The 13,968-nt window shown below is 38.3% G+C and overlaps 1 pseudogene; it reads right to left on the bottom strand.

The window, feature by feature from the left end:
- Nucleotides 1-3,911: 3,911 nt before the first annotated feature.
- LOC116585146 lies at nt 3,912-4,361 on the bottom strand (annotated as a pseudogene).
- Nucleotides 4,362-13,968: the final 9,607 nt, after the last annotated feature.

The following is a 13,968-nucleotide window of genomic DNA, read 5'->3' on the forward strand; positions in this document are numbered from 1 at the left end:
CATTTTCACCTAGTTATCTCATTTGTTGGCATACAATTTATATTAGTATTCTCTTATGATCCTTTTTTATTTGTCTAAAGTTAGTAGTAATATCTTAAATCTCATTTCTTATTTTAGAAATGTGAGTTTCTTTTTTGGGGGTGTCTCCCTAGATAAAGGTTTACTAATTTTCTTGGTATTTGGAAAGAACCAAATTTTGGTATTGTTATTTTGCTTTATTGTTATTCTCTATTTTTTGTTATTCCAATTCCATCGTGTATTTTTTTTTTCCCTTCTACTAGTTTTGGATTTTGTTTCCTTTTTGTTGTTGTTGTTTTCTAGTGTCTGTGGTCACTAGTGTCTGTTTTCTAGTGTCTGTGTTTTAAAAGTTCATTTTTCAGTTTTACTGAGATATATTGGCATATGACATTATAAAGCATACAACTTAATAATTTGGTACATGTACACATAGTGAATTGATTACTATAATTTCAGTTAACATCCATCACCTCATATAGGTATAACTTTTTTTCTTGTGATGAAACTTTTAAGATCTACTCTCTTAACTACTTTCAAATATACACGACAATAGCAAAAAATATACACGACAATGTCATTAACTATAGTCAATATGCTGTGTATTATCTCCCCAGTTCTTATTTATGTTGTACCACCTTCACCCATTTTTCCCAAACTCCAGTTTTAGCAACCACCAGTCTGTTCTCCATTGCTAGGAGTTCAATTATTTTTGATTTCACATATAAATGAGATCATACAGTATTTGTTTTCTCTGTCTGATTTATTGTACTTAGCATAATGCCCTCAAAGTCCATTCATGTTGTCACAAATGGCAGGATTTCCTTCTTTCTTATGACTGAGTAAGAGTCCTAGCTGTATATTTAGATACATAGTGTCCATTCATCATTGATGAACGCTTAGAACGTTCCTGTGTTATGGCTATTGTAGATAATGCCAAAATAAACATGGAAGTGCAGATACCTTTGGGAGATAGTGATTTCATTTTCTTGGGTGGCTGAGTCATATGATAGTTCTATTTTTAATATTTTAAGGAACCTCCATAGTATTTTCCATGGTGGCTGCACCAACACACATTCCCACCAAAAGAGTACAAGGGTTTCTTTTTCTTTACATCCTTGCCAACACTCACACATATATGGTCTCTTGTCTTCCTGATAACAGCCATTTTAACAGGTATGAGGTGATATTCCATTATTTTGTATTGCACTTCCCTGATGATTAGTGGTGTTGAACATCTTTGCATGTACCTGTTGACCATTTGTATGTCTTCCTTGGAAAAATGTCTATTCAGTTCCTCTACCCATTATTTTAATTGGATTGTTTGTTATTTTGGTATGAAGTTACATGAGTTATTTATATATTCTTGGATATTAACCCCTTATCAGAAGTATAATTTGTAAATACTTTCTCCCGTTCTATAAATTATCTTTTCTTTTTCTTGATGGTTTCCTTTGCTGTGCAGAAGCTTTTTATTTTGGTGTTGTCCCACTGGTTTATTTTGCTTTTGTTGCCTTTGTTTTATGTGTTATATCCCCAAAATTATTGCCATGACCAATGTCAAGGAGCTTATCTCCTATGTTTTCCTCCTTGAAGTTTTATAATTTCAGGTTTCACATTTAAGTTTTCCACCCATTTTGGGTTAATTTTTGTGTATAGTGTGAGAGAGGGGTTTAATGTTCTTGTTTTGTACATGGCTGTCCAGTTTCCCAACAACAGTTGTTGAAGAGATTATTCTTTGCCAATTGCATATTCTTGCCTCCATTGTCTTAAGTTAATTGACCAAAAATGTGTGAATTTATTTTGAGGCTTTCTCTCCTGTTCCATTGATCTATGTGTCTGTTTTTATGCCAGTATTATACTTTTTTGATTCCTATAGATTTTTAATATGATTTCAAATCAGGAAGTGTGATGCCTCTAGCTTTGTACTTGTTTTTCAAGATTGCTTTCATTGTTTTGGATATATTGTGGTTTCATACAAATTTTAGGATTCTTTGTTCTATTTATGTGAAAAATACTATTGGAATTTTGATAGGGATTCCATTGAATCTATAGATTGTTTTGGGTAGTGTGTATATTTTAACAATATTAATTTTTCCAATACATGAGCATGAAATATCTTTCCATTTATTTGAGACTTCTTCAATTTCTTTCATCAGTCTGTTTAGTTTTCAAAGTATAAATTTCTCACCTCCCTAGTTATATGCATTTAAATATTTTATTCTTTTTTCTTTTTAAAGATTTTATTTATATGAGAGAGAGAAAGCACATGCAGGGGAGGGATACAAGCAAACTTCACACTGAGTGGGGAGGCTGATGAGAGGCTTGATTTCATGACCCTGCAATCACGACCTGAGCTGAAATCAAGAGTCAGATGTTTAACTGACTGAGTCTCCAATTTGCTCCAGTATTTTATTTTTCTTGATGCAGTTATAGGCAGGGTTGCTTTCTTAATTCGCCCACTTTTTTTTTTTTTTTGTATATACAGCATGCACATAAACTGTCTATTAACTTTCTTAACTGTGTATCCTGGCATTGGGATTGATAACTCTGATGGCCAGCTAGGCTGCTCTTTCCACAATGACTTTATGGTTCTTGAGGAGACCATTGGGCACCGTCTTTGCACAGTAAGATTATTTTGCACATCAGCAGCACTTCAAGCTCCTTGAGGTGTGGACTAGGCATTTCCAGAAGCCACTGGGCAGTATGTTCTTTATTTTCTTATTGCTCCCATAACCAATGTTGGGCATCAAGGTCTAGCCTCTAAATCTGTGTGCATTATTATTAGTGCCTCTGGGTTTCTGCCAGTTGTGCTAAAATTTTGACATATAGGTCTGACTGAAGCTGGCTGAACTTCTTGGTCCTCTTTCTAATGATCTTGGGCTTCATCAGAGGTCTGAGGATGGCCATGATATTGAGTAGGAGATGGCTGCTCCCTTCTCAGGCAGTGCTGAGGAAAAGAGCTTATTTCTCCTTCTGATAGTTGATGTTAGTGTATAGAAATGCAACTTATTTTTGTGTATTGATTTTGTATATGATTTTATGGACTTTATTACTTCTAGTAGTTTGTTGTTGTTGTTGTTGTTTGTGCAACTTTATTGGAGAAAAATCAGTTACTAGAAGAGTTGTTCACTCACCCATCAGCAACTTGCTTCATTTATTCAGTGATATATTAAATAGCATATTGAGAGACAGATTAACTCATAGCACTAAGTCTCCTTACAGTTTAAATGAGAATTACAAAATATTTGAGACCCGATTTTGGAATACAGGGTGTTTGACCTCCACTTTTCATTCTCTGTAGAACAAGAACAGGCCATTCCTTTATCGACATGCGTAAAATAAATTGTGTTTTTGCTGTGCTGATGCTATCAACGCAATACCTATTTTCCAGCCACATCAGTTATAAGCATAAAATATATCATGTAAGCTCAAATCAGTAACAGTGGAAGGCTTAAAAAAGCCTGGTGCTAGAATAATGCTGTTTCCTTTGATGTGACAACCGAGCATCAATCTCCCTCCCACTCAGATGATTTCTTCAGCATGTTAGAACAGTGAGGAATGGCTGTAGTCTCATAACCAAGTTAGAGTGAAGACAGTGGCCATGTAACAAACTTGCTTCATTTTTTAAAAAAATTCTGAATCTTGGACAACTGTTCTCTTGTAACTACTTTCCAGTTTCTAAAAGCAGTTACTGTCCAAAGCTGGAGGAATTAAGTCTTCTCAGATGAGCATGCGAATGGGTAGAGGGAAGCAAACAAAAAAATAAAATTAAAACAGATGAGGTCTGATAGGGGAGCAGCCGGTTAAGAAAATGAAACAAACAAACAAACAAAAAAAGGAACAGTGAATTAAAGTTTATTCCAGCTATAATGCAGGTTATTCTGACTTTAAGAAAGCATCACATGGCATAGTTCTGAATCCATTCCCAAGATATTCTGTTGTACTTCTCTCTGTCTGTGCTATGGATCCATGCAATCTCTGGTACTAGGGGCCATCTGGGTTTGGATCACACATCAATGAACAAGTGGATAAAAGAACTTTCGAAATAGTTACAGCGGGAGACCATTATGACCTTAGAATATCAAGATAAATGCTGCCATTACTATTAATATTTGGATGATAAATTCTTGTTGTAAATGCAACCTTAGGTGATTTGAAGGTGTAATCTGCAAGAAAATTAATTGTTAAAAATAATACGCTACCTTGATATGAGTTGTCATTAGGTCCCACAATTGTTGCTTGCCAATGAAACATGCAATCTCCAACCAGACCTGCAGAATGTTGTGTGCTGGTGAGTCATGGACAAAGTCACTAAGTTCCTTATTAATCCATTTCAGAGCCATAGCCTGTGTTTTTTGTCTGGATGCTCTCTCTCATGGTGCATACTCAAATGTCCAGCCAAAACTCTTGATTATCTGAGAAGCAGGGAAGAATTTTCTCCTCATCTCACACAGGCTGTAACAGGCACAGGCCCTCCCTCAAGCTGTAGCCTTGGCCTCCTCCATGTGGGAAAGCTAGTATGTCCTCATAAGGGCTCACGCTTAAGGCACAGCCCTTGTAATTGGTTTTTGTGTGTTGGGTTTTTTTTTTTGGTGGGGGGGGTGTCTTTACAGTTTTCTGTATATAATATTATGTCACCTGCAAATAGACAGTCTTAATTTTTCCTTTCTGTGACATCACCTAGGTGCCCTTGAATTTAGTTCAGTTCTGACACTAGCTACCTGGAGACTGTCACCACCCCTAGAACAATGTAACTGCTTAAAATACAACCCATCAGATATGATACTAGCCACTAGATATAGACTTAAGAAAAACATGTGCTGGCAACAGTCCACTAGGGGAGAGGACAATATAGGTCTTTGAAGCCAAGCAGTTGGGGATGCCCAGCTCACTCGGGCAGAATGCTGGCTGCCTCATTTTTCTGTTATTTCCCCTTCCCAGAGGGTGCCTGCAGTTAGTCAGACAATCCTTTGTTTGGGCTTACTCTCTATAGGTCATGTACTATGTGACCAGACATTTTTAGCCTTTCTTCTTACTTATCTACAAGACTCATGGTCAACGTGTAACCTACTCTGGCTTCTTTGTTAGTTGTTACCTACTTTCCAATAAATACGAGACCAAGGAGTTGTTCAGTGGAACAGTCTTTTCTACTGTCGCTCCCTGTTCCTTTTCTCTTGCAGCTGATGTGTGTGTGCCTCATTCTTCTCCTGTGAACTCTCAGGAAGTGGCAGAGACAGCACCACGTCTCACAGGTTAAGGGCTCTTATCTCATTAGATGCCACATCAGATGATAATTACAGGTAGTACATCCTCTGGTTACCTGTAGCTTCTGTTCAACTTGGATACAAATTGGAAGTTTTTGTGACCTCCTCCCCCTTGGTTTTGATTACTTGCTGGAACAGCTCACAAATTCAGGGAAACCAGTAAATTACACTTATCAGTTTATTAAAGGATATGGACAGCCAAATGAAGAGATCCATAAGACAAGGTCTAGGAGGTTTTGGAATATAGCAGGCTCTATATTGGTGAATATGGGATATACCACCCCCTATTAAATGGATATATTCTCCAATCTGAAAGATTTCTGAACCCTGTATCTTTAAGATTCTTATGAAGGCTTTCTCATGGAAGCATGATCAATATTAGCTCCTGTTCCAGTCCCCTCTCCCCTCTAAGGAAAATATGAGTTGAAAAATCCCAAGCTCCAATTGAGCTGTGGTTTTCCTGGTTACCCCCCTCCTCCATCTAGGAGCCCACCTAGAATTACCTCATTAGAATAAAAGAGTGCTCTTATCACTTAGGAATTTACAAGGTCTTAGAAACTTTGTGTCAGGGACTGGGGTCAAAGACAAAATATTAGAAAAAAAGATGCTCCTAGTGCACTTTTCACTAAGGAATTTATAAGGATTTTAGGAACTCTTTGTCAGAAACCGGGAGCTGAGACCAATATAGGTATTTCTTATTACTTCACAATACAACACTTCTGACACATCTGTGCACTAAATCAGGGAATTTGCTTGATATGCTTTCAATTTTTTAAAATTTATTTAGACATTTTTGTGGACTAACGTATGATGATGTTGTTACATTTGAGCCAGCTGATCAAGTTTTGTCTCCTGTGCACCTCCCCCAAAAGTCAGCCTGGCAGACATGGGTACAAGGTCATTCTGGTGAGACAGTGGTGATCTGGAATGGGTGAAAGTTTGAGCATGAGAATAGCACCTCTGAACTTTAGGGAGGATTTCAGTCTGTTGCTAGATCTGTGCTGAATTTGAAGCCTATTCCTCAGGCAGCAGCTTTCAAGGTATGCAAATAGGGTTCTTTCAGGGAAAAACTGGTAGATGGGCTTTTCTGTCTGTTGCTTCTGCTGAGCCCTGAGGGGCTAGTGAGTTAATAAGACTTTACATCCATTACCAAATGCTGAACATGAGAGTGAAAGCAGCCAGGTGAATATTAATTATTGTTATTAATATATAATGTAGTATTTGTTTCAGAAGTACAGGTCTGTGATTCACCAGTCTCACACAACACCCACCACAACACATACCCTCCCCAATGTCCAACACTCAGCACTCCATCCCTCACCCTCACTCCAAGAACCCTCTTTGTTTTCTGAGATTGAATCTCCCCCAATTTGTCTCCCTCTCTGGTTTCTTCTTGTTTCATTTTTTTCCTCTCTTCCCCTAAGATCTTCTGCTAAGATCCTTTCTTTCTCAAATTCTACATACCAGTGAGATCATATGGTAATTGCCTTTCTCTGACTGACTTATTACACTTAGCATAATATCCTCTAGTTCCATCCATGTTGTTGCAAATGGTAAGATTTCATTTTTTGATGGCTGCATAATATTCCACAGTGTATCTATACCAGAGCTGCTTTATCTGTTCATCTGTTGGTGGTCATATGGGCTCTTTCCATAGTTTGGCTTTTGTGTACATTGCTTTTATAATCATTGGGGTGCACTTGCACTTTTGATCACAGCTTTTGTATTTTCGGGGTAAATACCAAGTAGTGCAATTTCTGGGTCATACGGTACCTTTATTTATTTATTTATTTTTATTTTTCAGGATCCTCCAAACTATTTTCTAGGGTTTCTGTACCAGCTTGCATTCCTACCTACAGTGTAGGATGGCTCCCCTTTCTCTCCATCCTCACCAACACTTGTTGTTTCCTAACATTTATTTTAGTCCTTCTGACTGGTGTGATGTGGTATCTCCTTGTGGTTTTCATTTGTATTTCCCTGATGCCAAGTGATGTTGAGCACTTTTTCATGTGTGTGTTGGCCATCTGGAAGTCTTCATTGCAGAAATACCTGTTCATGGGGAGGAGTCAAGATGGCGGAGAAGTAGCAGGCTGAGACTACTTCAGGTAGCAGGAGATCAGCTAGATAGCTTATATAAGGATTGCAAACACCCCCAAATCCAACAGGATATCGAAGAGAAGAAGAACAGCAATTCTAGAAACAGAAAATCAATCACTTTCTGAAAGGTAGGACTGGCAGAGAAGTGAATCCAAAGTGATGGGAAGATAGACCCCCGGGGAGGGAGGGGCCGGCTCCTGGCAAGCGGCAGAGCAACGGAGCACAAAATCAGGACTTTTAAAAGTCTGTTCCACTGAGGGACATCACTCCAGAGGCTAAACCGGGGTGAAGCCCTTGCGGGGTCAGCGTGGCCTCAGGCCCCGCAGGGTCACAGAAGAATCAGTGACGTCTGAGTGTCACAGAGCTTGCAGGTATTAGAACGTGGAAGCCAACTACAGAGACAGCTGAGGAGTGAGCTCTCAGCTCGGGGTTACCTTAAACAGGTCGCAGGCTCGGTGAGCTCGGAGCACGGCCAGAGGCCAGGGAGACGGGAGTAATTGGATGCTATACTCTGAGGGTGCACTGAGGAGAGGGGCCCTGGGCTCTCAGCTCCTATGGACCGGAGACAGGGAGGCCGCCATTTTCATTACCGTCCTCCAGAACTCTACGGAAAGCGCTCAGGGAACAAAAGCTCCTGAAAGCAAACCGGAGCTGATTACTCAGCCCGGCCCCTGGTAAGGGCGGTGCAATTCCGCCTGGGGCAAAGACACTTGAGAATCACTACAACAGGCCCCTCCCCCAAAAGATCCACAAGAAATCCAGCCAGGACCAAGTTCACCTACCAAGGAGTTCAGGTTCAATAACCAAGGAGAGCAGCAAAATTCCAGAAGAGGAGAAAGCAAAGCACAGAACTCATGGCTTTCTCCCCATGATTCTTCAGTATTGAAGTGAATTTAATTTTTTCTTTATTTTTTTTCAATTTTTTTCTTCTTCTGCTAAATTTTTTAAACTTTTACCTCTTTCCTTTTTAACGTATTTTAACTAGTTTATCTAATATTTTCTTTTTTATATTTTTTCTTCATTCGTTTTCTTTAATTGTTTCTTTCTTTTTTTTTTTTTTTGAACCTCTATTTATCTCCTTTCTCCCCTCCATGATTTAGGATCTCTTCTGATTTGGTTAAAGCGTTTTTTCCTGGGGTCTTTGCCACCCTTTTAGTATTTTACTTGCTCCTTCATATACTCTTATCTGGACAAAATGACAAGATGAAAAAATTAACCCCCCAAAAAATAAGAGACAGTACTGAAGGCTAGGGACCTAATCAATATAGACATTGGTAACATTTCAGATCTAGAGTTCAGAATGATGATTATCAAGGTTCTAGCCAGGCTCAAAAAAGGCGTGGAAGATATTGGAGAAACCCTCTCGGGAGTTTTAAAGCCGTTTCTGGAGAAATATAAGAACTAAAATCTAACCAAGTTGAAATAAAAAAAGCTATTAATGAGGGGCAATCAAAAATGGAGGCTCTCACTGCTAGGATAAATGAGGCAGAAGAAAGAATTAGCGATATAGAAGACCAAATGACAGGGAATAATAAAGCTGAGCAAAAGAGGGACAAACAGCTACTGGACCATGAGGGGAGAATTTGAGAGATAAGTGACACCATAAAACGAAACAACATTAGAATAATTGGGATTCCAGAAGAAGAAGAAAGAGAGAGGGGAGCAGAAGGTATATTGGAGAGAATTATTGGAGAGAATTTCCCTAATATGGCAAAGGGAACAAGCATCAAAATCCAGGAAGTGCAGAGAACCGCCCTCAAAATCAACAAGAATAGGTCCACACCCCATCACCTAATAGTAAAATTTACAAGTCTTAGTGAAAAAGAGAAAATCCTCAAAGCAGCCCGGGAAAAGAAGTCTGTAACATACAATGGTAAAAATATTAGATTGGCTGCAGACTTAGCACAGAGACCTGGCGGGCAAGAAAGAGCTGGCATGATATATTCAGAGCACTAAACAAGAAAAACATGCAGCTAAGAATACTATATCCAGCTAGGCTATCATTGAAAATAGAAGGAGAGATAAAAAGCTTCCAGGACAAACAAAAACTGAAAGAATTTGCAAATACCAAACCAGCTCTACAGGAAATATTGAAGGGGGTCCTCTAAGCAAAGAAAGAGCCTAAAAGTAGTAGAAAAGAAAGGAACAGAGACAATATACAGTAACAGTCACCTTATAGGCAATATAATGGCACTAAATTCATATCTCTCAATAGTTACCCTGAATATTAATGGGCTAAATGCCCCAATAAAAAGACATAGGGTATCAGAATGGATAAAAAACCAAAACCCATCTATATGTTGCCTACAAGAAACTCATTTTAGACCCGAAGACATCTCCAGATTTAAAGTGAGGGGGTGGAAAACAATTTACCATGCTAATGGACATCAGAAGAAAGCAGGGGTGGAAATCCTTATATCAGAGCAATTAAGATTTTAAGCCAAAGACTATAATAAGAGATGAGGAAGGACACTATATCATACTCAAAGGGTCTGTCCAAAAACAAGATCTAACAATTTTAAATATCTATGCCCCTAATGTGGGAGCAGCTAACTATATAAACCAATTAATAACAAAATAAAAGAAATCCATCAACAATAATACAATCATAGTAGGGGACTTTAACACTCCCCTCACTGAAATGGACAGATCATCCAAGCAAAAGATCAACAAGGAAATAAAGGCCTTAAATGACACACTGGACCAGATGGGCATCACAGATATATTCAGAACATTTCATCCCAAAGCAAGAGAAGAATACACATTCTTCTCTAGTGCACATGGAACATTCTCCAGAATAGATCACATCCTCGGTCCTAAATCAGGTCTCAACCAGTATCAAAAGATTGGGATCATTCCCTGCATATTTTCAGACCACAATTTTCTGAAGATAGAACTCAATCACAAGAGGAGATTTGAAAAGAACCCAATTACATGGAGACTAAACAGCATCCTCTTACAGAATGAATAGGTCAACCAGGAACTTAAAGAACAATTGAAAAAATTCATGGAAACAAATGATAATGAAAACACAATGGTTCAATATCTGTGGGACACAACAAAGGCAGTCCTGAGAGGAAAATATATAGCGGTATAAGCCTTTCTCAAGAAACAAGAAAGGTCTCAAATACATACCCTAACCCTACACCTAAAGGAGCTGGAGAAAGAACAAGAAAGAAACCTTAAACCCAGCTGGAGAAGATAATCATAAAGATCAGAGCAGAAATCAATGAGATAGAAACCAAAAAATTAATAGAGCAAATCAATGAAACTAGGAGCTGGTTCTTTGAAAGAATTAAAGGGATTGATAACCCCCTGGCCAGACTTATCAAAAAGAAAAGAGAAAGGACCCAAATAAATAAAATCATGAATGAAAGAGGAGAGATCACAACTAACACCAAAGAAATACAATTATAAGAACATACTATGAGCAACTCTACGCCAACAAATTTGACAACCTGTAAGAAATGGATGCATACATAGAGACATATAAACTACCACAACTGAACAAGGAAGAAATAGAAAGCCTGAACACGCCCATAACCAGTAAGGAGATTGAAATAGTCATCAAAAATCTCCAAACAAACAAAAGCCCAGGACCAGATGGCTTCCCGAGGGAATTCTACCAAACATTTAAAGAATTCATTCCTATTCTCCTGAAACTGTTCCAAAAAATAGAAACGGAAGGAAAACTTCCAAATTCATTTTATGAGGCCAGCATCACCATGATTCCAAAATCAGACAAGATCCCACAAAAAAGAGAACTACAGACCAATATCCTTGATGAACACAGAGGCGAAAATTCTCACCAAAATACTAGCCAATAGGATTCAACAGTACATTAAAAGGATTATTCACCACGACCAAGTGGGATTTATTCCAGGGCTGCAAGGTTGGTTCAACATCTGCAAATCAATCAATGTGATACAACACATTAATAAAAGAAAGAAGAAGAACCATATGATACTCTTAATAGATGCTGAAAAAGCACTTGACAAAGTACAGCATCCCTTCCTGATCAAAACTCTTCAAAGTGTAGGGATAGAGGGCACATACCTCAATATAATCAAAGTGATCTATGAAAATCCCACCGCAAATATTATTCTCAATGGAGAAATACTGAAAGCTTTTCTGCTAAGGTCAGAAACACAGCAGGGATGTCCATTATCACCACTGCTATTCAACATAGTACTAGAAGTTCTCGCCTCAGCAATCAGAAAACAAAGGAAATTAAAGGCATCCAAATCAGCAAAGAAGTCAAACTATCACTCTTCACAGATGATATGATACTATATGTGGAAAACCCAAAAGACACCACTTCAAAACTGCTAGAACCTGTACAGGAGTTCAGTAAAGTGTCAGGATATAAAATCAATGCACAGAAATCAGTTGCATTTCTCTACACCAACAACAAGACAGAAGAAAGAGAAATTATGGAGTCAATCCCATTTATAATTGCACCCCAAACCATAAGATACCTAGGAATAAACCGAACCAAAGAGGCTAAGAGTCTATACTCAGAAAACTATAAAGTACTCATGAAAGAAATTGAGGAAGACACAAAGAAATGGAAAGATGGTCCATGCCCCTGATTGGAAGAACAAATATTGTGAAAATGTCTATGCTACCTAAAGCAATCTACACATTTAATGCAATTCCTATCAAAATACCATCCATTTTTTTCAAGGAAATGGAACAAATAATCCTAAAATTTATATGGAACCAGAATAGCCAAAGGAATATTGAAAAAGAAAGCCAAAGATGGTGGCATCACAATTCCGGACTTCAAACTCTATTACAAAGCTGTCGTCATCAAGACAGCATGGTACTGGCACTAAAACAGACACATACATCAATGGAACAGAGTAGAGAGCCCAGAAATAGTCCCTCAACTCTATGGTCAACTAATCTTCGACATAGCAGGGAAGAATGTCCAATGGAAAAAAGTCAGCCTCTTCAATAAATGGTGCTGGGAAAATTGGACAACCACATGCAGAAAAATGAAATTGGACCATTTCCTTACACCACACACGAAAATAGACTCAAAATGGGTGAAGGACCTCAATGTGAGAATGGAATCCATCAAAATTCTTGAGGAGAACACAGGCAGCAGCCTCTCCGATCTCAGCTGCAGCAACATCTTCCTAGAAATATTGCCAAAGGCAAGGGAAGCAAGGACAAAAATGAAATATTGGGATTTCATCAAGATCAAAAGCTTTTGCATAGTAAAGGAAACAGTTAACAAAACCAAAAGACAACTGACAGAATGGGAGAAGATATTTGCAAAGGACATATCAGATAAAGGGCTAGTGTCCAAAATCTATAAAGAACTTAGCAAACTCAACACCGAAAGAACAAATAATCCAATCAAGAAATGGGCAGAAGACATGAACAGACAATTCTGCAAAGAAGACATCCAGATGGCTAACAGACACATGAAAAAGTACTCCATATCACTCAGCATCAGGGAAATACAAATCAAAACCGCAATGAGATATCACCTCACACCAGTCAGAATGGTCAAAATTAACAAGTCAGGAAATGGCAGATGCTGGCAAGGATGTGGAGAAATGGGAACCCTCCTACACTGTTGGTGGGAATGCAAGCTGGTGCAACCACTCTGGAAAACAGCATGGAGGTTTCTCAAAATGTTGAAAATAGAGCTACCCTATGACTCAGCAGTTGCACTACTGGGTATTTACCCTAAAGATACAAACATAGTGATCCAAAGGGACATGTGCACCCGAATGTTTATAGCAGCAATGTCTACAATAGTCAAACTATGGAAAGAACCTAGATGTCCATCAACATATGAATGGATAAAGAAGATGTGGTATATATACACAATGGAATCAAAAGAAATGAAATCTTTCCATTTGTGATGACATGGATGGAACTAGAGGGTATCACGCTTAGCGAAATAAGTCAATCGGAGAAAGACAACTATCATATGATCTCCCTTATATGAGGAAGTGGAGATGCAACATGGGAGATTAAGGGGGTAGGAGAAGAATAAATGAAACAAGATGGGATTGAGAGGGAGACAAACCATAAGTGACTCGTAATCTCACAAAACAAACTGAGGGTTGCAGGGGGGAGGGCGGTTGGGAAAGGGGGGTGGGGTTATGGATATTGAGGAGGGTATGTGCTATGGTGAGTGCTGTGAAGTGTGTAAACCTGGAGATTCACCCTGTACCCCTGGTGATAAAAATATATGTTTATAAAAAAAAAATACCTGTTCATGTCTTCTGTCCATTTCTTGATTGGATTATTTGTTCTTTGCATGCTGGGTTTGATAAGTTCTTTGTAGAGTTTGGATACTAACCCTTTATCTGATATGTAATTTGCAAATATTTCTGTTTTATATAAATATATGTATTTATAAATAAATATAACCATTCTGTAGATTGTCTTTTGGTTTTGATGACTGTTTCCTTTGCTGTACAAAAGCTTTTTATCTTGATGAAATCCTAATAGTTCATTTTTGCACTTGCTTCCCTTGCCTTTGGTGATGTTTCTAGGAAGAAGTTGTTGTGGCTGAGGTCGAAGTGGTTGCTGCCTGTGTTCTCAAGGATTTTGATGGATTCCT

The sequence above is a fragment of the Mustela erminea genome, chromosome 2 (assembly GCF_009829155.1).
Source record: "Mustela erminea isolate mMusErm1 chromosome 2, mMusErm1.Pri, whole genome shotgun sequence".
In the NCBI taxonomy this organism is placed as follows: Eukaryota; Metazoa; Chordata; class Mammalia; order Carnivora; family Mustelidae; genus Mustela; species Mustela erminea.